Here is a 23,723-nt window from a genome sequence, read left to right on the forward strand (position 1 = left end):
TCATTTGCATTCATCTTATTGCATAGAAAAAAACAAAAAAAAGTTGCACTACTCATTTTCATTCGTTTATTTGCATATGAAAAGAGACAAAAGCATAGACATTCATTATCATTTGCAATACATACATTCATGCTGAAAGAAATACATACATGTAGAATAAAGCATATAGAAACATCTCATAATTGAATTGACACAAGTATAATGAAATCAAATCGGATCTCATATATATATATATATATATCATCTCAAGTCTAAGAGTACAAAATGATGTCCAATGACATGTACAAAACTCCCATTGGAGGAAGAATCATATCGGCTACAAAAAAAATGGGTGGGTCTACAAAAAATATCCTAGCTACAAAAAGAATCATCTAGCTGGTGCCCTCTCCCTCATCGCCTAGTGGAGGAGGAGGAGCTTGATGCCTGGGATCTTGGCGTGGTGCTCATGCTCCCTCTGATCTAGCCATATACTGTGAATAGGGTTGCACCTGCTGTGAAATAGGAACTACGGCACTATATGCCGCCACATAATATATAGCCCTACTACTCTGGAGCAGCACCTCTTGTCGAAGAGACTCTACCTCTACTCTCAACTCGGCTCTCAATGCTGTGATCTAGTGATCACGCTCTGCCCTAACCTCAACTAGCTGTCGGTCTCGCTCCGTCAGGTGAGTCTGAGCCACTGTCAACTGTGACTATAGCTATGCAAGGCGTGCTCTCATTGATCGACCTGTGTCAGCCGCCTACTCTCTCGCAAGCTCTCCACCACCATCTCTACCGCTATCTCTACCTGTGGCTCCACCCTGCTCATCTCGCCACTACCGGACCTACCTCGGAGTTGCTCGCTCCTCCTTTCCACCACCCAACCTCATGCCTACTCTCCCAAGGGATCCACCCTCACCCCTCTGCTGTCCAACATTAGCTCGCACTCCACTGCTACTAGCAATAGGATCACCACCAGTCCGTCATGGAGCATCTAATCTCTATGCCTATCTCTGGCCCTGTCCCTACCTATGGCCCTATCTCTGTGCCTATCCTTGTGTCGATGCGGGGGCATCATCCTCCACATCCTCAATATGAGGAGCATGCTCTCCAGGATCTGTAAACCGAGGGAATGGATGCTGCTAAAAGTAATCCTTCTACTAGGGCAATACCCCTACATCTATTATATTATCTAGGTAATCCCACCTCAGATGGTGTAAACCTGTTAGCTCTTGCATCGCTAAAGCATAGGATAGCCTAGGTGACCATCCCTTTCTCTCCTCATCAGCGTATCGAGCATACATTGTATACTCCTAAGAGATACCCTGAGGCCGACCGTACTACCTCATCACTCGTGAAATGATGAATCACTCCACAACAGTCTACGATCTCCCAATCAGTGGGCGTGTAACAAAAAGATCTCTCCAAACCGCCCGCCAGTCATCCCATGACTCCAACCCCCTGTATGGTCTCCATATAATAGCTATCAGATCATCAAGCTATCATCACCAGAAGTCTGTCTTGCCCAAATGGGGCTATGTAATATATTTGACATACCTATAGATAATAGGCTTCTTGGGCTCTTTGCTATCATCGACTATCGACCGATAAATGGGAAGGTGCTCCCAAGCCCACACTTGTAAAATGTAAACCCCTATAGCCATGCTCCACCCATCTCTATAAATAATCCCATGCATCTCCTGATACATGTGGGCCAATAAGAAAGAGCCCTAGCCAAGTCTCTGAGGGGTCTCTATCAACCTCTCCAGCATACGACCCCATCCGCTCTGAAAACCCTGTTGCCCTCTGTCTGGCATCAAGAAGCAACCAATGAAACCTGCTAGGACACATGCCAATGGATACTCCTCACTGTACCTGCCCATCAATATATCCCAACTCACAGAATGAGTCAAGATGTCAGGATCGCTGAATACGTTTCTAAGAGCCTATAGTCCAGGTAACAATGTAGTATCATAATCCACCTTATCCCCAGCAAAAGGGATATGAAGGATCCTGTACACATCCTCAGGAGTGATAGTCAACTCCCCAACTGGCAAATGAAAGGTATTATGCTCTGAATGAAATTGCTCTACCAATGTTGTCAGCATCCCGTGGTTCACACGGATATCAGGTAACCTCATCAGGTGAGTAAAGCCACACATATCAATATGAGCCTACTCGACCTTAGACAAATCATGAACTAAAGCCATAATAGGAGGATATACGCATCTGAAGAGCATAGGAGGTAAGCACACCTGCACAAAAACCCAACAACGATCATCAGAAAACATTCCACATGAGCCTACAAGAGAAGTTAAACATCACACAAATCCAAATAAGTCAAATGCAAAACCAAAATTTCATGTTTACACTTTCAAAAATGGTCACTATTTTTTGAACGACAAAACACGGTTAAACAAAATCTCATACGAGTCAGGAATGGCTCTCGTATGAGAAAACAGCCTCAAACGACACTTTATTGGACTCCACACGACAAAATTGTCTCCTAACCGGCCTATCGTATGAAACAAGGGTGGATCCAATATGACAAATCTAATGGCTTTAAATGATAAAAGAAAAATTACCAGTTTCTCGTACGAGACAGGATCCTGTCTCGCACGATAAACCACGACACCAGACCCAAAACCTGTGAAAAATGTGAAAAATAAACAAAAAATTTCAAAATTGGAAACATAAAGAGGCTAAAGATCGATCACTTACCACTGGCTTATAGTTTCAAGGTCAATTGTGACGTCTCTGGTGCTCAAATCGATGCTGACGAGTAGGGACCACCATTTTTCTTCGCAGAAGGCTTTTTGAATTTTCAAACTTGGAGGGTTAAAATGAATTGAAAATGACACTTTCTATTGGCATTATAACAGACAAGAAGAAGGTTGGCATTCCAATTACAATGAGAGATTGTTGGCATTTCAATAAGGATATTGAGAAGGTTGTTGATGACTGGATATAACTGATTAAGGATGATTACTGTCTTAATATTATTATTTTGTCATTGATGTCAAGAAATTGATTTTCTAAATCAGTATGATGTTGTCATATCTTAAGAAGTATGATTTGATGAGTATAAAGATGTCGGTAAAAGACACAGAAAGAATATGATGAATAAGGGAATAAGTTATTCAATGGGCAACTATTACCAAGTTAGACAATGATGAGATCATGATATTTAGATTGTTTTGATATCCTACATATGCTATTGTTTGAAAGGTTAATACTATACTATGTTACCGAGCAAAGAACCTAGTCGGTAAACCCTAAGGAACCTAGTCGATAAACCCTAAGGTTATCGCTATCGCTTAATGAAGGTAGAATGTCTACCGAGTGAAGTTTAGTATTTACCGAGTTACAACCGAGCTATAACAGAATGCATTAAATGTTTACATGTGATATTTAATGAAGGAAGCTGATGAGCTAGAGTGGATTAAATGATTGGTAAGCCGTGTATGAAGTTTGTTAAAGAATCTATGGTAAAGAAAGATTGGCAGAAAGATCTACAACTCAGATTGAACCGCAATACCCTAACACAAGTTCCAAGATGGGGTAAAATGTTTTCAGATCGAAGGATACATTGAACCTAGACAAGATTGAAGATTTGATGGCTATGATTGATCATGGGAAATGTGATCAAGGAGATTAAGCGGTTGGAAGATTGTTTATATATAGGAAACTATTGATAAACAATGAATGTGGGCAAGTGTATGCACAGGGATGCTACATAGTGATTACCGAGCACAGAAGCTTGAAGACCTATTTTGATAATAGAGCATAGAGCCCAGTAGAGGGACAAGATAAGTCCTATGAATTGATTGTATTGAGCAAATAAGAATTTGCTTCAACATTTTTAGATGTGAAGTTGCAAACATATTTTTATTACTATTATTTTGAGAAGTAGTAGAAAATCTCTTAACTGAGTGGACTTAACAGTCTTATTTGTAAAATCCTCTAGCAAGGTGACATTCTTATTGAGTGTTTGAAATCCTTTAACAAGGTCACTTCTAACAAGGTGAAGATCGTAACGGATCTGAGGGAAATCCCTTAACTGGGTCACATCTAGCAATGTGTTTGTAATCTTTAACAGGATTTGCTTTTAACTAAGCATACTCTAGAAGAGTATATTTCTTAGTGGGTCCAAAATCCCACAGTGGTTTTTCCGTATTTGGGTTTCCATGTTAAATCTGGTGTTATATGTTTGTGATCTTATCTATTATGGGTCTGCACGCATTACTATGTTTTTTATAAGGTTACCAAGGTTGAATCTGTTGTTTTTATTGAAGATTAAGTTTGAATGATTCACCCCCCCTCTCATATTGTTTACTTGGCATCTGTACTAATCATATTTAGTATCAGAACTATCAATTGGTATCAGAGCTTTGGACTTCGGAAGAAAAGTTTAAAGGCACGTGAGTTAAAGATCCAAAAGATGTATAAGAGGGATGCACCGAAGCTAAATAAGTCAAGTTTCTCTACATGGCAAAAAAGGATGAAGCTGCATCTATCAGGAATTGGAGAATATGCTGTCTATTATCTTGAGAATGATTTCATCATATCGAGCACCTACCCATTGACAATGGAAGAGATAAAGGCAAAGAAAGAACATATTCAAGCAATGATTGAAATAACATCTACATTGACCAACTTAGAGTTTAATGATCTAGAAGGATGTACTGATGCAAAGGCAATATGGACTAAGCTCATATCTATGAATGGTGGAGATGAACATGTTCAAAGAGAAAAAGTGGATAGTCTAAGAGGAAAACTTGAATCTATGAGGATGAATGAAGGTGAGAACATAACCCAGTATAGTAAAAAACTAAAGGAGATTGTAAATCAAATCAAAGGATCAAGAGGAACTATTAAAGAAAAGGATGTAACAAGTAAGATGCTGAGAACCCTTCTACCTACCTATGCAATCCAAGTCTCTGCAATCAATTAATTGAGGTTTGTACCCAATATGCCAATTTCTTTAGATGGTACTATTGGTAAGCTACATGCATTTAAATTAAGTAACTTTGATAACAGTGGGTCACCGGTGGAGGAAAAGCAAAGAATGTTCTTGGTGGCATGGGATCAGGTTTGTAAGCCAAAAAGAAAAGGTGGTCTGGGGCTTAGGAGGATTCGCACTTTAAATGAAGCTCTCTTGTCAAAACAAGTTTGGAGATGGTTTAACTCTAATTTTGAATGGTGCAAAATTTGGAGAAGTAAGTATTCTCTTCTATCCTCTTCTCTATCTTCTTTTCTTAAATTGGACCGTAGTATAAATGGATCTAATATCTGGAACCTTGTTTCTAAATGTAAAGAGGTGATTGATAAAGGTGTGACATGGAAACTTTGAAATGGTAGAAAAGTGAGATTCTGGGAGGATCCCTGGCTTTTTGACAAACCCCTAATGGATTTCTATGAGTGGGCTTCCCATGCCCCCTCCTATATTGGCTCTTTTGGTACCTTAGTTGTAGATTATTGGGATGGGAACAACTAGCAGAACATTGATAGTATTCATCCTAGTCTCTCCAAGCTCAAAACCCAACTGTCTGCTATCTGGCTGAATAAGGAAGAGGATTCCCTGATCTGGAGATATAACCCCAAAGGTACCTTTACTGTATCTTCAATGTATTGTATCCTCTCCCCCTCCCCTCCTATGAATCCTTTCTGGTCTAAAGCTTGGTTAAAAGGGCTAACTCCTAAAATCAATATGTTCTTCTAGACTATCCTCCAGAATAAGATCCTTACTATTGACAACCTTAAATGCAGAGGTTTTGCCCTTCCAAATAGGTGTGTGATGTGCCTTCAAGAGGAAGAGTCAGTGGACCATCTTTCCCTCCACTGTTCTTTCTCAACCTCTGTTTGCGAAAGCTTCCTCAAAATCTTTAGTCTTGCTTGGGTGTTTCCTAGTAACATCAGAGATTTGTTCTCTTCCTGGCAATTTCATTAGACCAACTCTTTTCTGAGGTGTATGTGGCAGCTCTCTCTGCCTCACATTTTGTGGGGTCTCTGGAAGGAAACAAACAACTAAATTTTTAGGGATGTGTCCTTAAATCAAGACATTGTTTTTCAGAAAAATTCAAAGGGCTATACAAGAAAATATGTGAACTATGGAGGTCTTTTGTTACTCAAACAACTCTTTGGATTCAAAAATCTTAAGAGCCTGGAATATGAAGATCACTGATGGTCATAATATCAGCCACAATAAAAGGTTTGAAGTTAAATGGCAAACCCCTCCCCATGGTTGGCTCAAAATCAATTTTGATGGAGCATCCAAAGGAAATCCAGGTCCTTCAGACTGTGGAGCTATTCTCAAAGACGACAAAGGAATTTGCAAAGGTATGGTTGCTATCCCTATTGGCATTCAAACCAATCATAAGGCGGAAGCTATGGCAGCCCTTCAAGGCATTATTCTAGCTAAAAAATGGAACTGTACCCATCTCTGGATCGAAGGGGATTCCAACAATATCATTAAGTATCTCAGCCCTCTTGGTCAATCCACAATATAATTTTTTCTGCCATTGACATCATCAGAACCTTCAAAAAATGCCACATATCCCATATATATCGAGAGGCCAACTGTTTTGTTGATTGGGCTGCAAATGTGGCAGTGAAGAATGATACAATTACCACATGGACAGGTGAGAGCGGTCTTCTTGGAGATGTAAGACAAATCATAATAAATGAAAGATATCGAAGTACCCCAAAGAATCTTGATTGACAAGGCAATTATGATATGTACTAAAGTTAGCACTTTGATTTACTTCGATAATGAGGGAATTACTCATTAAAACATCAAAGTTAGCAAAACGTGCATTATAACTTATCAAATCATTAATGCTATGCATGCTTTCTAGGCTTATGTTTTAGTTTCAAAAAGCTTTCTATTTCACCAGCTCTGTAACCTGAACTTGACTATGAGAAATGACACCATGGGCGGAAATAGGAGAAGATATGAGCCAGGAAGTTGCAAGGAGTGGAATGGGAAATTTTGCAGAAGGGTGGTCTTTCGAGCTTCCTTGAGAGACTCCATGGCCGTGATGGAAAGATAACCAGCTTCTTCTGCAAAAATTGGAAGAAGGGCAAGCTTAAAATGGGCTACCAACTGGTGGAAATTGATGAAGAGTTAATAGCTAAAGCTATGAGACTCAAAAGGGAGGGTTGCAATTTCTATAGAGATAGGAAGGTCAGCAGGGAAGCCATTGAAAGGTACCCAGTCACAGAGAAAGAGAAGAAAAGACTGGTAAAGTTGAGCAAAACCTATTACCAGCCTAGGGCTTTTGCAAAGCCCTGGCGGGAAATTCTCTTTGTTTTAATGAGGTATATAACTCTAGATGGTATGTTTACGAAAGTATATGGATATCACTTTGTCCTCTTAAATCATTTTAGGCATAACGATAAGGTGAATTTCCCTTATTTCTTGCTCTGTTCTATGAATAAACACTGCAATGGACCAGGGACTCATGGTCCTCATTTATGATCATCTTAAGGTTAGTAAAATCAATCGAATGCAGCTCTCTATGGATTCGGAAGAAGAAATGTCTGATTCTAATTTCTCAAAGGAGGAGGATTCAGATAATGATTCCTCAACTGAAAATGAGGAAAGATCTAACAACTCAGCATATGAGAGGAGCAAGAAGAGGAAATCAGGACCCTCTTCTTCTAAGAGAAAAAAACCCCAAAGCAAACCCTTGATTACTATTTCTTCGGAAGAAGAGGACTCTGATTTCCCTAAGGAGAAGAAGAACCCTAAGAGAGTGCTGAAGGAAAAAAGTAAAATCCAATCCCAACCGAGGAAGAAGCAAAAGAAAACAGAGGAGACTGGCAAAGATCCGGAGGACACAGGAAAGGAACCGAAAGAGGACAAGCAAACAAGAACCCTGGAAGCTGAACAAAGCTTGGAGATGGAGACTATGGAGGAGACCCTCAGGGCTGCTGACACTATTTCTACCCTCCATATTACTAAAGATGAACAGATAACCCCTAGTAAAGTTACTCCTTCTCCTGGTCCTCATCCCGAGGCCTTGAAGGGTTTTATGAAAACCATTGAATGGCTTATTGATGGGAATAAGAATACTATGGATGAATACAAAAAACTCTACAATAGAGTCATGATCCTGGGGACCATTAACATTGGAGAGGGGAACACTATGGCCAATTATATCAAAGATTTGAAGAACACAATTGCCAAAGAGGAAGACATCAGAGATGCCTTTAATCCCCAGTTTGAGAAAATTGAAAAGGAGATACAGGATAGAAAAACCCTGGAGGAAACTAGCGTAAAAAAGCTCTCAGATACAATTGCCAAAGTGGACAAGATAGAGGAGTGCCTCAAGAACATTGCAGAGTAGAGTCTTAGCATTCTGAAAATCTCAGCCAACAACACCCATACCCTCATCAGCAAGCTCGATGATGAAAAGGAAACCTAGGAAATTGACCTAGATGCAGAAGGAACCGGGGAAGTCCAAGGTCCCAAAACTCACACCCATGGAAAGAGGAAGGAAAAGAAAGTGAATCCCAGAACTCACACCCATGGAAAGAGGAAGGAAAAGAAAGTGAATAAGGACTTGGAGGAGCTAAAAGTAGTTGGGGTGACCTATGATGAGCTGGTGACTAAGGCAGAGGATCTGCTAAAGAAAATTACTAAGGCAGAGGATCTGTAGAGTCTCCTTGGGTTCTTTGCTATTTTTTGTTGTTTAGCTATTTTTTCTGTTCACTGGTTTTTTGGACCAGTCGCTTTGTATGAGGACTCTATTTTCTCAGCTTTTTATTTTATCTATGTTGTAATGGTTTCTGGTCTGTAAAACCTATTTTTCAATCAATCAGAATAGTGGGTCATCGGTAAATAAAGTTGAATCTGCATTCAGTTCTTTTCATATTGATGAAACTGATGATTACAATGATAGAAAGTATAAGTACTCTGAAGGGAATCACAGTGGAGCAAGTGAAAGATTTCACAAAAACATGGAGGAGGTACACAAACTGTATGAGGAAATCAGAAAGCAAGAAGAGTTTGAAGCACTATTAGCCAGAAGGCTACCGAGAGGAAAATGTAAGTATAAAGGAAAGATACCTTTAAAATGTTTCAATTGTGATAAGATAGGACATATGGCTTCTAACTGTCCTAACAAAGAATCTAGTGAAAAGAGAAATTACCAAGATGACAGATAGAAAGATAATTTTTATAGAGGACACCGAGACTTCAAGAGAAGAGATAAAAAGACATGCCTAATAGCTGATGAGGAATCTAATGATGATAAATTAGATGAAACTGATATAGAGGAAGTTGTTTATGCGGCTATCAAATATGGATCAGATGAAGAAAGGTATGAAGAAAAAGCTTTAATATCTCATATAAATACTAATGATTCTTGGATCATAGATAGTGGTTGCTCACAACACATGACAGGTGATAAACACAAGTTTATTAAATTAGATGATTATGATGGAGGCTATGTAAGATTTGGTAATGATGAACCATGTCCGATAAGAGGTAAAGGATCCATAACACATCTTGACAATGCTAAATGTAATGATGTTTATTGGGTTGAAGGTTTGAAATACAATTTGTTGAGTGTAGCATAGCTAAACAACACAGGTTACCGAATAGAGTTTGAAAAATGAATTGTCAAAGTTCATGACAAGCATGGAAAGTTAGTTGCTACTAGGACACAGAAAAGAGGTAATACATTTCATCTCGACTCAACCCAGAATAAATGTCTATATACAAGGATAGATGATACTTGGTTATGGCATAAAAGGGTTTGTCATGCTAATTTTGATAATCTGATCAAAATAAGTAAGAAGCACTGAGTAAGAGGTCTACCAAGTCTTGAAAAACCTAAGAATGCTATGTGCCGAGGATGCCAGATGGGTACGATGACAAGATCAAGCTTTACAAGTAAGTCCTACACTTCTAAGGGAATTTTAGATCTTGTGCATACTGATCTTTGTGGTCCTATGAAAGTTCAGAGTTATTATGGTGATAAATATTTCATATTATTTGTGGATGATTACTCAAGGATGATGTCAGTGATGTTTTTAAAACAAAAATCAGAAGCTTTTCAAATGTTTAAATGGTACAAGGCTAGAGTTGAAAATAAAATAGGAAGACAACTGAAATGTCTCAGATTAGATAGAGGAGGAGAGTTCACATCTGATGAGTTCAACTTATTTTGCAATGATCATGGTATAAAAAGACAAGTCTCTCGACCAAGAACTCCACAGCAGAATGTGATAGCTGAGAGAAGGAGCAGATCTATTGTGGATTGTACCAGAACCTTGATGATTGAAAAGAAAGTTCCACAAACATTTTGGAGAGAAGCAATAAGCACAATAGTTTACACCTTGAACCAAGTGCAACTGAAGAAAGGAACTTTGAAGACACCTTATGAAATCTGGTATGACAAGAAACCTAATGTAAGTTATTTTAAAATCTTTGGGAGTAGATGCTATGTTCACAAAGATGATAGAAATGGTAAGTTTGATCAGAAAAGTGAAGAAGGAACATGTCTAGGTTATTCTTCTAGAAGCAAAGCATTTAAATGTCTGATCAAATCATCTAAAAAAATAGTATAAAGTGCAAATGTGAAAATTGATGAATTTGTAGAAAGAAATGATGAAGGAAACTCCAAAGAACTAGAAGATTATGAAGAATTTGTATATGTTCAACCGAGAAGTCCTACCGAGAAGACTGCTGAAGAAAATTAAGAGAATATACAGTTACGAAGTGACGAAGAAGATCATACAGAGCCTACCGAGCATGTATTAGCCAAGTATGTCAGAAGGAATCATGCACCAAGTCAGATTATAGGAGATAAAAATGATCCAGTGATGACAAGGAACAAACTGAGACAGAACACATGTCTAATATCTAAATTTGAACCAAGAATAGTGAAAGAGGCTTTTAACAGTGAAGATTGGATAAATGCTATGACAGAAGAGATTGATCAAACCAAGAAGAATGACACATGGAAACTGGTCCCAAGATCGAAGGACAAAAATGTAATCGGTACAAAGTGGATCTTCAGAAACAAGCTAAATGAAAAAGGTGAGGTCATTCGGAATAAAGCAAGACTAGTTTGCAAAGGTTATGCCCAAGAAGAAGGAATTGATTATGGTGAGACTTTTGCACCTATGGCAAGACTTGAAGGGGTAAGAACATTGTTGGCATATACTGCTTACAAGAATTTCAAGGTATATCAAATGGATGTCAAATCTGCATTTCTGAATGGTATATTAGAAGAAGAAGTTTTCATTGAATAACCTAAAGGATTTGTTGAAGGAGAAAATAATGACTAGGTATGTAAATTGAATAAAGCTTTATATGGTCTGAAACAAGTACTTAGAGCATGGTATGAGAGATTGCACTCATATTTGATCAAAATTGGTTTCATAAAAACAAGTGAAAATAACAATATGTACATGAAGAATGATGAAAATGGAATACTGATCTTAGCCATATTTGTTGATGATATTATCTTTAGTGGAAATGACTCTCTATGCAAGAACTTTGGAAATGAAATGAGTAAAGAATTTGGGATGTCATTAATTGGAGAGATAAAATATTTTATAGGTCTGCAGATACTGTAAATGAAAGATAATATTTTCATTACCCAATCCAAGTACATAAAGGAAATCTTGAAGAAATTTAGAATCAAGGATTCAAAACCAATAAGTACTCCTATGACTACCAACTGTAAGCTATCAAAGAATGATGAATTTGCATTTGTTGATGAGACACTTTACTGATCTATGATTGGAAAGTTGAAATATGTTGTTCACAGTAGGCCAGATATATCACATGTAGTAGGTATTGTTGCAAGATTTTCTGCAGATCCTAAGGAAACACACATGACGACAATCAAAAGAATTTTCAGATACTTAAAAGGCACTGAAGATTATGGCTTAGTATATCAGAAAGGAAATTTTTTTGATTTAAAAGTTTATACTGATGCTAATTGGGCAGGCAAAATTGATGACAAGAAAAGAACAAGTGGAGGAGCTTTCTTTTTAGGAGAAAGACTAGTGAGTTGGCTTAGCAAGAAACAAGGATGTGTTTCTCAGTCAATAGCAAAAGCTGAATTTGTTGCTGCAGCATTGAATTGCACCAATATAGCATGGATCAAACAACTATTGGAAGGTATAAATGAGAAAGTTACCAAGCTAGTAACTATATTATGTGATAACACTAGTGCCATTAATATTTCAAAGAATCCTGTTATGCACTCTAAGACAAAACACATCTCTATCAAATATCATTATCTTAGAGAAGAAGTTCAAGAGAAGAAAGTGGTTTTGGAGTATGTTAGCACAAAGGAACAAATTGCATACATCTTCACCAAGCCACTGCCAAAGGACACCTTTGAGTATCTTAGAAGTCAATTAGGGGTCCTACCCCTATCTTCCATTCATTGACCGAGTTTGGTGAAAGCATCAATTCGATGACTCTATAGAATATCTTTTAGGAGTTGATGTTGATTTACACACTTTAAGAGGTTTTCTAAAGGTGTGTATGAAACAATAAATAAGGAACAGGAATTGAAGACAAAATGCTCTGACCAAGACTGAATTAATACATAATAGCACAGAATTCACTTCTCAGAGGAAGAAATTATGTTTTTAGTTCTTTTCATTTTTGGCATTGTTGTCAAAGGGGGAGAAGACTAATGTATGGGGGAGAAGTCTACTGACTGAAGGAGAAGACTACATTTCAGAATCGGGGAGAAGACCAATGACAGAGGGACAGCATTTCAGAATTTCATAGCAATCTGAATCCGAATCAGTAAAGTCAAATCAATTGGTTTTGCCATCAATGCTAAAGGGGGAGATTGTTGGCATTATAACAAACAAGAAGAAGGTTGGCATTCCAATTACAATGAGAGATTGTTGGAATTTCAATAAGGATATTGAGAAGGTTGTTGATGACTATGGATATAACTGATTAAGGATCATTATTGTCTTAATATTATTATTTTGTCATTGATGTCAAGAAATTGATTTTCTAATTCAATATGTTGTTGTCATATCTTAAGAAGTATGATTTGATGAGTATAAAGATGTCGGTAAAAGACACAGAAAGAATATGATGAATAAGGGGATAAGTTATTCAATGGGCAACTATTACTGAGTTAGACAATGATGAGATCATGATGTTTAGATTGTAAGGTTAATAATATACTATGTTACCAAGCAAAGAACCTAGTCGGTAAACCCTAAGGTTATCGCTATCGGTTAATGAAGGCGGAATGTCTACCGAGTGAAGTTTAGTATTTACCGAGTGCAACCAAGCTGTAATAGAATGCATTAAATGTTTACATGTGATATTTAATGAAAGAAGTTGATGAGCTAGAGTAGATTAAATGATTGGTAAGCCATGTATGAAGTTTGTTAAAGAATCTATGATAAAGAAAGATCGGCAGGAAGATCTACAACTCAGATTGAACCGCAATGCCCTAACACAAGTTCCAAGGTGAAAATGCAAGTTCCAAGGTAGGGTAAAATGTTTTCAAATCGAAGGATACATTGAACTTGGACAAGATTGAAGATCTGATGGCTATGATTGATCATGGGAAATGTGATCAAGGAGATTAAGCGGTTGGAAGATTGTTTATAAATAGGAAACTATTGATAAACAGTGAATGCAGGCAAGTATATGCACAAGGATGCTACATAGTGATTACCGAGCATAGAAGCTTGAAGACCTATTTTGATAAAAAAGTATAGAGCCCAATAGAGGGACAAGATAAGTCCTATGAATTGATTGTATTGAGCAAATAAGAATCTGCTTCAACATTTTTAGATGTGTAGTTGCAGACATATTTTTATTACTGTTATTTTGAGAAGTAGCAGAAAATCTCTTAACCGAGTGGACTTAACAGTCTTATTTGTAAAATCCTCTAGCAAGGTGACATTCTTATTGAGTGTTTGAAATCCTTTAACGAGGTCACTTCTAACAAGGTGAAGTTCCTAATGGATCTAAGGGAAATCCCTTAACCGGGTCACATCTAGCAATGTGTTTGTAATCTTTAACAGGATTTTCTTTTAACCGAGCATACTCTAGAAGAGTATATTTCTTAGTGGGTCCAAAATCCCATAGTGGTTTTTCCCTATTTGGGTTTCCACGTTAAATCTTGTGTTATATGTTTGTGATCTTATCTATTTATGGGTCTACATGCATTACTATTTTTTTGATAAGGTTACCAAGGTTGAATCTATTGTTTTTATTGAAGATTAAGTTTGAATGATTCACCCCCCCCTCTCATATTGTTAACTTGGCATCTGTACTAATCATATTTAGTATCAAAACTATCACTTTCATCCTATATATGGCATGAAACCTAATTTTTCAACTTGCTCTGATGGTCACAAAAATTGTACCCTTAGCTAATATACTTGCTCTGATTCCATTTTCAAGATCGAAATCAAAATTCGAGATAGTCAATTTCAAAATTTTGACCACTTAGCACTTTTTTTCATCAAATGCTCATTCTTTCTTCAAATTGTGCTCAATTTCAAACACTGAATCTTAATTCAATTTCATTCTACGCTCAATTTCTTAGCAATCATCGTCAAAATTTTCAAAAAAAATCCTCTGAATCAATTTGTGCTCAAATAAGTTATTTTTTGCCATACATTTGCTTATAATCAATCTCTTGCTATCTTTCAATTTCGCTCCCGATGGGGCATACTCACGACCTTATGACTTCACATCTCACAAGTCGAGAAATTTTTTCAAATCTTCATCAAAAGTCGAGCAAAATATTTTCAATTAAAGAAAATCAATTCTTATTGCTAAGGGGTATCTCAGTTTCATCGCTTCACATCAAGTTGACATCTCTCGATGATCTGAATCAAATCAATCGCTAGGGGCATATCAGTTTCATCACTTCAAATAAAGCTGATATTTGTCTTTCATCTAAATTAATCTCTTAACATTAATCAGTTTCATCATTTTAAATCAAACTGATTATTCGTTTAAACTCAATCAAAAGTTTAAAGAGTTTCTTTGATCAGACTAGATCTAAGCAAGTGTTCAGTATTCATTTCTTGATCAAGCTAGACGGTTTATTCTTTGCTCATCGCGTCTTGATCAATCAAGTTCAAGATCGATTTTTATCATCACTCACTGTATCTAAGATCAATCAAGTTCTAGATCAGTAAGATCTACTTCTTGATCAATCAAGTTCAAGTTTGGTATCTTTGTTTTCTATCGTTCCTTAGTTCAATCAAGTTCGGGATCGGTATCACTTTAATCAGACTTTATTCAGCTTTTTCACTTCGAATCAAGCTAAACACCTTGCTTTTTTATCTAGTTCGTGATCAATCAAGTTCAGAATTGGCATCTCCTAGACATCACACATTCTTTGAATCAAAGCGCTGCTCACACATTAATTCAAAGAGGGGCAAATCTAATACCCTAAAATTGGTCATCTAAACCATGGGTCCCTAATCTCAAAAACATCACCAAGGTCCTAACCAAGGTAATTAAATTAATCTTGAGCACATTATTAATTCTTTAATTATCAAAAATCATATGGCAAATCAACTACTAAACATTAATTAAATATTTATTTAATTAATTGAATCATTCCAAGAATATCATTTTGATCAATTATCCCATTTTAATTTATTAAATATCCTTGCATATTTAATTAAACAAATAAATTTGCCATTCAATCATGCAAAAAGGATTAATTTATTACAAAAGATGAATTAATTTATTACAAAGAGTTGAATTGAAACAAAACAAAAAACCAAAAAAAAGAATTGAATTAAAAGAGAAATCAAACTTGAGATATTATTTCTTTTTCTAAATTTAGAACTTGAAATCAAAAAAGCAATTTAAATTGAATTATGGAATTATTCTCTAAATTGGAACTCAAAGCTTTTCGAAACAGAAAAAGAAGTTCAGCTGCATTGAAAAAAAAGCTTTTTCTTGAATGAATCAAATATGTGCATGGAATTATCTATTTTTATCAAATGTGCATGGAATTAATTTATTATTATTTTCCAGTGCAACTTGGAATTCTAATTTGAATGCATTTCAATTAAATTATAATTGGAATCTATCTCAAGGTTAACTCAACCTGATTTCTCAATTATTTTCAATTAATGCTAAATTGAGCTTTTTGTGATTCTCTATAAATTCAATCTTCAGCTCTCATTCCGATTCACCCTAGAGATTTTTGAGAACACGCTTGGAGATTATTATCACACTAATTTCGCTCTGGAGTCATTGAAATCATTGTGGCTTTTTTTAGATTACTTGCATCCATTTTACATTCATTATTTCTTGCACCCATTGTTGCTTGAATTGGTTATTATTTCTTGAATTATTCATCCATCTTGCATCCATATAGTTTAATATCATATAGATTAAATCCTTCATCTTTGTTTAGTCCAGTCACTAGTATTGCTTATAAAAATCTGAGAGCAATCTTATACTCACATCTTTTAGAAGGCAATTAGTCGCTTTGCTATGGTTTATTTCTTATTGATTATTGATTACTAACCATGCATATAATGACTTAATTGAAGTGTTGTGCTTGCAGCTATAGGTTCACTTTTTCACACACAGTAAAAGGATCAAGTGCTTGAGAACTGATCAAGGAGGGGAATTCACTTATAGTGAATTTAACAAGTACTGTGAAGAGCATGGCATGAAGAGGGAATTGTCTGCCCCCTAGACTCCATAGCAGAATGGCCTAGTAGAGAGGAATAAGTGAACTATGGTTGAAGCAACTAGAACCATGTTGATTCAAGGAAAGGTAGCTCACACCTCTTGGAGAGAAGCAGTGAGCACTGCAGTCTACACAATGAACTGGGTACTCATCAAGAAAGGTAAGGATAAAACTCCTTATGAGTATTGGATCAGTAAGACACCTATGGTTAGCTACTTTAGAGTGTTTCGTAGAAAATGTTACATCAGACGAGTGAACACCAGAGAAAATTTGATGTGAAATATGATGAGGGAATATTCTTAGGATATTCCACCAAGAGCAAAGCTCTCAAGTGTTTCAACAATAGGACTCAGAGAATTATGGAAAGCATCAATGTAAGAGTTGATGAAACCTCTGAGAAAACTGAGGAAACCGACAGTGAGCAAGCGTTAAATGAACCGGTTGCAACCTTCTGGGAACCAGTTGTCAGTCAACCAAGTACCAGTAATAGTGTTTCTACATCGGCAAATGTAGATGCTGATATTGATGGAGATGAGGATGAAGAAGAAATGCAAGAGGAATTTATCAAGACCACTCCTCAGTATGTCAAGCTGAATCATGATCCTAAGTAGATCATAGGAGATAAGGATGCAAAAATCCTTACAAGAAGAAAGGTCAAAGAAAACTCACGTATGATCTCTGAATTTGAACCTAAAACATTCAAAGAGGCACATAATGATGAAGACTAGATCAAGGCAATGGAAGAGGAACTTGACCAGATAGAGAAAAATGGTACATGGTCTTTGGTACCTAGACCAAAGCACAAAAATGTCATTGGTACTAAATGGGTGTTCAGAAATAAGCTGAATGAGGATGGCATAGTGATAAGGAACAAAGCCAAATTAGTGTGCAAAGGATATGCTCAAGAAGAAGGAGAAGACTATGGAGAAACCTTTGCTCATGTAGCTAGATTAGAAGGAGTCTGTATGCTTCTTGCATATGTAGCTTTTAAAGGTTTCAAAGTATATCAAATAGATGTGAAATCTGCATTCCTAAATGGTGTACTTAAAGAGGAGGTGTATATTGAGCAACCAGATGGGTTTGCCCTATCTAAAGATAGTGACATGGTATGTAGGATACATAAAGCCTTATATGGACTAAAGCAGGCACCTAGGGCTTGTTATGAATATCTGCATTCTCATCTTGTGAAGATTGGATTTGAGAGAACAAGTGAAGATAGTAATATCTACTTGAAGTCTGAAGGAGATCAGATCCTGATCTATGAGGTATTTGTTAATGACATTATCTTTGGTGGAGATGACAAGATGAGTCATGAGTTTGCAGATGGGATGAAGAAAGAGTTTGAAATGTCACTCATAGGGGAGATTAAATTCTTCATTGGACTATAGATCCAGCAGATGAAGGATGGAATCTTTATCACTCAGTCCAAGTATGTCAAAGAGGTGTTGAAGACCTTTGGCATAGAAGATAGCAAACCAGTTGGTACTCCGATGGTGACCGGTTTTAAACTATCTAAAGAAGATGACTTAGAATTGGTTGATGAGAAGGAATACCAATCAATGATTAGTAAGTTGCATTATGTAGTGCATAGTAGACTGGATATTGCTCATGCAGTTGGCATTACTGCAATATTCTAGAAAAGACCAAGAGACTCTCACTTGGTTGCAGTCAAGTAGATTCTTAGGTATCTGAAGGGAATTGTTGACTATGGATTATGGTATCCTTATAGTAAGGATTTCAACTTGAAAGTATACATAGATACTGATTGGGTAGGCAATATAGATGACTGAAAAAGCACAACCAGTGGTGCATTCTTTCTTGGTGGTAGACTGGTCTCATGGATGAGTAAGAAGTAGAGTATGTTGCAGCTTTCATGAACTACACTTAGACAATTTGGATGAAGCATGTATTAAATGGCTTCAAAGTTCCTGTATCTGAACCGGTAAGTATATTTTGTGACAATACTAGTGCAATTAATATCTCCAAGAATCCGGTTTTACATTCTAGAACCAAGCACTTTGAGCTTAAGTATCATTTCTTAAGGGAAAAGGTTTAGAACAAAGAGATTGCATTGGAACATGTTTCCAGTAAGGAGCAGTTAGCAAACATATTCACCAAGCCTCTCCCAAAGACTACATTTATGCACTTAAGAGGTGAATTAGGGGTATTTCTCCTTTAGGAGGTAAACTAAAAGCATATGCTCTGCATCAGTCAAGTAGTGCATAGTCAAATTTATTTTGGATTGATGTGTTGAAGGATGCTACTCCTCAGGGGGAGTAGCATAATGGAACAGGGAAGCTTGTGCCTCCACTTTGCCATTGTTGTCAAAGGGGGAGAAGATGTGAAGCAAAGAAGATATATTTGTTTCTTGCCATCAATGCCAAAGGGGGAGATTGTTGGCATTCTGTGCACCGGTATGTGGACTTAATGATATTGTATGTTGTCATTGATGTCAATATGCTGAAGAAGTGAGAACTGGCATATGAGAGAACTGGTAGAACACTGTGAACTGGCATTAGTGCCAAAGTGAAGTGATGTGCTTGTTCAAGGTGAACCGGCATATGGTTATGGGAATAGGCACATGAAAGTGTCGTATGACAACCGATTGGTAGTCTCAACTTTAGGGTTTTTGATTGAAGTGCTTCAAGCCTGTGTGGCTCAACCAGTGACTTTGTGTGATGAGTTAGCATTGTAATGAAGAATAGATCATGTTGCCACGTCAGTCTTGTGTGGGTGAAGCATCTTGCATGAAGGAGATTTTTCCTATCTACCTCAAGAATGTATGAAGTCTGTAAAATGGTCATAATGTGTGATGGGTTATCAGCTGCCATGAAATTGGTGGAAATGGATGATCAATGTCTTGAGATTGGATCAAGCACTGCTACATTTAATGCAGTGTGCTCAATGGTTAGGATTGAACCATTTGAATTCCTTAACCTAACAGGTTTAGGTTTTAGGGTTTCTGCTATCAACCTATCTATTTTCCTATAAGGTCGATGTTGTGTCCCTTTCTAAGGTTGTTGGCAAAAGTTGTGTGTGTGTGTCTAAGAGAAGGGATACGTAATTCTTGCCAGACCAAAAGGAGAGAAGTGATACCTACAAAGTGTAAGTGCAGAAGGTGAAGAGGAGCTTAAGTAGATCTGCATTGGCATTGAGTGTTGTTATCAGATCATTGTAATACCTATTGATCTCTAACCACCTCAAAAGTTGGAAAATCCCTTAATAGGGTAGCCTTAACCGGCTTGCTCAAAATCCCTTAACAGGGTAGCCTTAACTGGCTTGTTGTAAATCCTTTAATAGGGTAATTCAAAGCTATTGAGTTTGAAATCCTTTAGCTATTGAGTTCTTGAAATCCTTTAACAAGGTAACCTTTAACAGGGTTTAACCCTTAACTGGGTATTGTAGCCATCCCTTAACTGGGTGATCTCTAACAGGATCGGTTCCTAGCAAAACCTTTTGTAATGTCTCTAACCGGATAAGGGTCCTAACAGAGAGAACTTCTAAAGAGTTCAAAAATAGCTTGTGGGTATTCATCCCCACCATGGTTTTTCCCAGTTGGGTTTCCACATGAAAAATATGTGTGTCATGTGTGATGCTTTTATCTTGTGATGCTTTGCTATTGTCTGTCAAGCATATAATGGTTCTGTGTTTTATGCCTGTCAATAAAACATGTTGAACTAGCTGTTATTATGATCTGAGGGTAGATTACTTGTTTATGCATAAGGGAGAAATTGTAAGGTAGTCTTGAGTTGAGTGGAAAGCTAACTGAGTAACCGGTTAATGGTTGTCTCGGTCAGTCTTAGGTTTACCGGTTGCACTCTATTTCAAACTGATGTTACTGTTTGCCAGTCATTTGAAGTGTCTATTGTCAGATCGGTTTAGGACTATATTTTTGCCTGTACTGATTCACCCCCCCCCCCCTCTCAATATCGGGTTAGTACTATCAGTTCATCATTGAGCTATCAGTTAAACAATTCAAATAACTAGAAGACAACTTGAGAGGGGGGGGTGAATCAGTTGTCATAGATTACCAGAACATTTAGCAATTAAAACTTTAATACCAAAACCCAAAACATTAATACTGGAATGCTTAAACCAAATACTAGAATAACAATTAAACCAATTAAGCATAAACAATAATCATAGAATAAATATCATCCACATGACACCAAGATTTATATGTGGAAAACTCAGTAAAGGGAAAAACAACAGTGGGAAGCCTACCCACAGTCAAATAATACTTCTGTAGTAAGTATTTGAATTACAATTGAGGGGAATGCACTTGCAGGAAGGCCAATAGCCTAGAGTACATTTCTCATCACAAATGGAGTCTCATGAACTACATAGAAATCCAGACTACAATATGGAAGAAGTGTTTGAACTGCAAAGATAACATCTCCTATGCCCCAGTACCGTTTTGGTTAAGCTCAATACCGAAGGACTAAATCCTCTTACATAAACCTAATTCAATCTCCAATGATCGACCAAATCCTTTGCCTAAATGATATTACATTATTTGCACATTACATATCCATATCCATTCCCTAACCTTATACCTATCATGATCTCCAATGAGATCTTACATCATATATATACAAACCCTCAACCATAAACAATTAGGTGTGCCACCAGACAATAAACCAATTACATCATTACAGAACATGTCGGCCTTAGACCAAACAAATAATATCCAACACATAATACATCCCAAAAACATATCGAGAGATCCAATCCACACGTTACATTAAGTTGGTCCATAACCTAGATCCACTGGGACCCAATATAGGTCCATACACTAAAGAAATGATCTCCATCCTCCGTGTCTTGAACATAATCACCAACAACATTTTGAATCTCCACCAAAAGCTGCACCAACACCACTTATGCAATCCATTAAATATCTTCAACAAAAGCTCTGTCGGTGAAACCTTCATCGGAACAACAAGCCAACCTTCCAAGCAAGCAGGATAGCATCCGATTACCAAACAATAACCAACTGACTGAATATGCACATGAGTATCATGAATAAGACAATTCCATAACCAAATGATACTGGAGCCTAATAGATCATGTCGGATCCAAACCAACCGGAAACCACTCAACTTAGCGATACTTGAAGGGTATCGGTAAAAAAATCCAAACAACTAGTGTTGACATCAATGACAAAACATCAATGCAACACATAATCAATTCCTCCAAATGACCAACAATCTCTCCTTTTGGGATTGATGGCAACACTATATATGAAAATTATCTAATTACTAAGAAATGCCAAACAAGTATCCCCCAATGGAAGACAACCAAAATCTCCCACATAAAGATATAACAATAAAGTTCTGAAACAAAGAACAAACTCCCCCTATGAATGATATCTCTATAAAGCTTCGAATTACACATATATCTCTCCCCCTTTGACATCAATGCCAGAAATCTGACAAAAATATCAAAGCAAAATCATAAACCATTGAATCACAAATCTAACTAACCCCCCTAAGCAGTAGCATCCCCACATTAGTACCAAAATAAAAAATATCTTTGATAATCCATACCGGACTGATTCCAAACCACATCAATCAAGTCTCTACTAGAGGGGTAGAAACTTCCAATCTATCTCTGAAGTACTCTAATGATTCCTTAGGAAAAGGTTTAGTGAAGATATCTGCAATCTTCTCTTTAGTGTTCACATAAACTAATCTGACTTCATTTGCTTCCACCTTTTCCTTCAAAAAGTTGTACTTGATAGATATGTGCTTTGTCTTAGAATGAAATACAAGATTCTTTAATATATCAATAGTAGTAGAGTTATCACAGTGAATAACAACTGGTTCATTACAATCCACCTTTATATCCTTCAACATTTGCTTCATCCATAGAACTTGTGTATAGTTAGTAGCAGCAAAAACATACTCAACTTCAACAGTAGATAAAGAAGTACATGCCTACTTCTTGTTGATCCATGAAACCAACTTCTTTCCAAAAATAAAGCTCCTCTGGAAGTAATTTTTTGATCATCAACATCTGTTGCCCAATCAACATCTGTATATGCACATAATGTAAAGTCATCATCCTTAGGGTACCACAAATCATATTCTAATGTACCTTATAAGTATCTAAAAATCCTTTTCACTGCAATCTCATGGTTTTCTCTAGGATCACTCTGAAATCTTGATACAATACAAACAACATTCATTATGTCAGGCCTAGTCTGAGTCAAATAAAGGAGACCTCCAATCATAGATTTGTATCTTATAGGATTTACCTATGCAGAAACATCTTTTCTTGTCAATTTCTCACTTGTAACCATAGGAGTACTAACTGGTTTAGAGTTTTCCAAACCAAATTTTTTCAACAATTCCCTAGCATACTTAGTTTTACAAATGAAAATACCTTTGTTAGTTTGAGTAATTTGCAAACCTAAGAAAAATTTCATTTCCCCAATCATAGACATTTCAAATTCTTTCTCCATATTCTTAGAAAATTCCATGCATAACTTATCTTCACCTCCAAAAATAATGTCATCAACAAATAATTCAATAATCAACATATCATCATCAGTGATCTCATAATATAAATTATTGTCAGCATTACCCTTGGTAAAACCAAACTTCAAAAGATATTTATCCAACCTTGCATACCAAGCTCTATGTGTCTGTTTCAATCCATATAAAGATTTCCTTAACTTGCAAACCATTTTTGTATCATCTGATAGTGAAAAACCATCAGGTTGCTCAATATAAACTTCATCATCAAGATCCCCATTCAAAAATGCACACTTAACATCCATCTCATAAACCTTGTAGTTTTTGTGGACAACATAGGTAAGAAATAATCTTACAACTTCAATCCTAGCTATAGGTGCAAAAGTCTCTCCATAATCAGTTCCTTCCTTCTAAGAATATCCTTTACAAACCAATCTAGCCTTATTCCTTACAACTTGACCATCCTCATTCAATTTATTCCTAAAAACACATTTAGCTCCAATAACATTCTTATTTTTAGGTCGGAAAACCAAAGTCCATGTGTTATTTTTCCCAATTTGATATAATTCTTCTTCCATAG

The sequence above is a fragment of the Cryptomeria japonica genome, chromosome 6, assembly GCF_030272615.1.
Source record: "Cryptomeria japonica chromosome 6, Sugi_1.0, whole genome shotgun sequence".
In the NCBI taxonomy this organism is placed as follows: domain Eukaryota; kingdom Viridiplantae; phylum Streptophyta; class Pinopsida; order Cupressales; family Cupressaceae; genus Cryptomeria; species Cryptomeria japonica.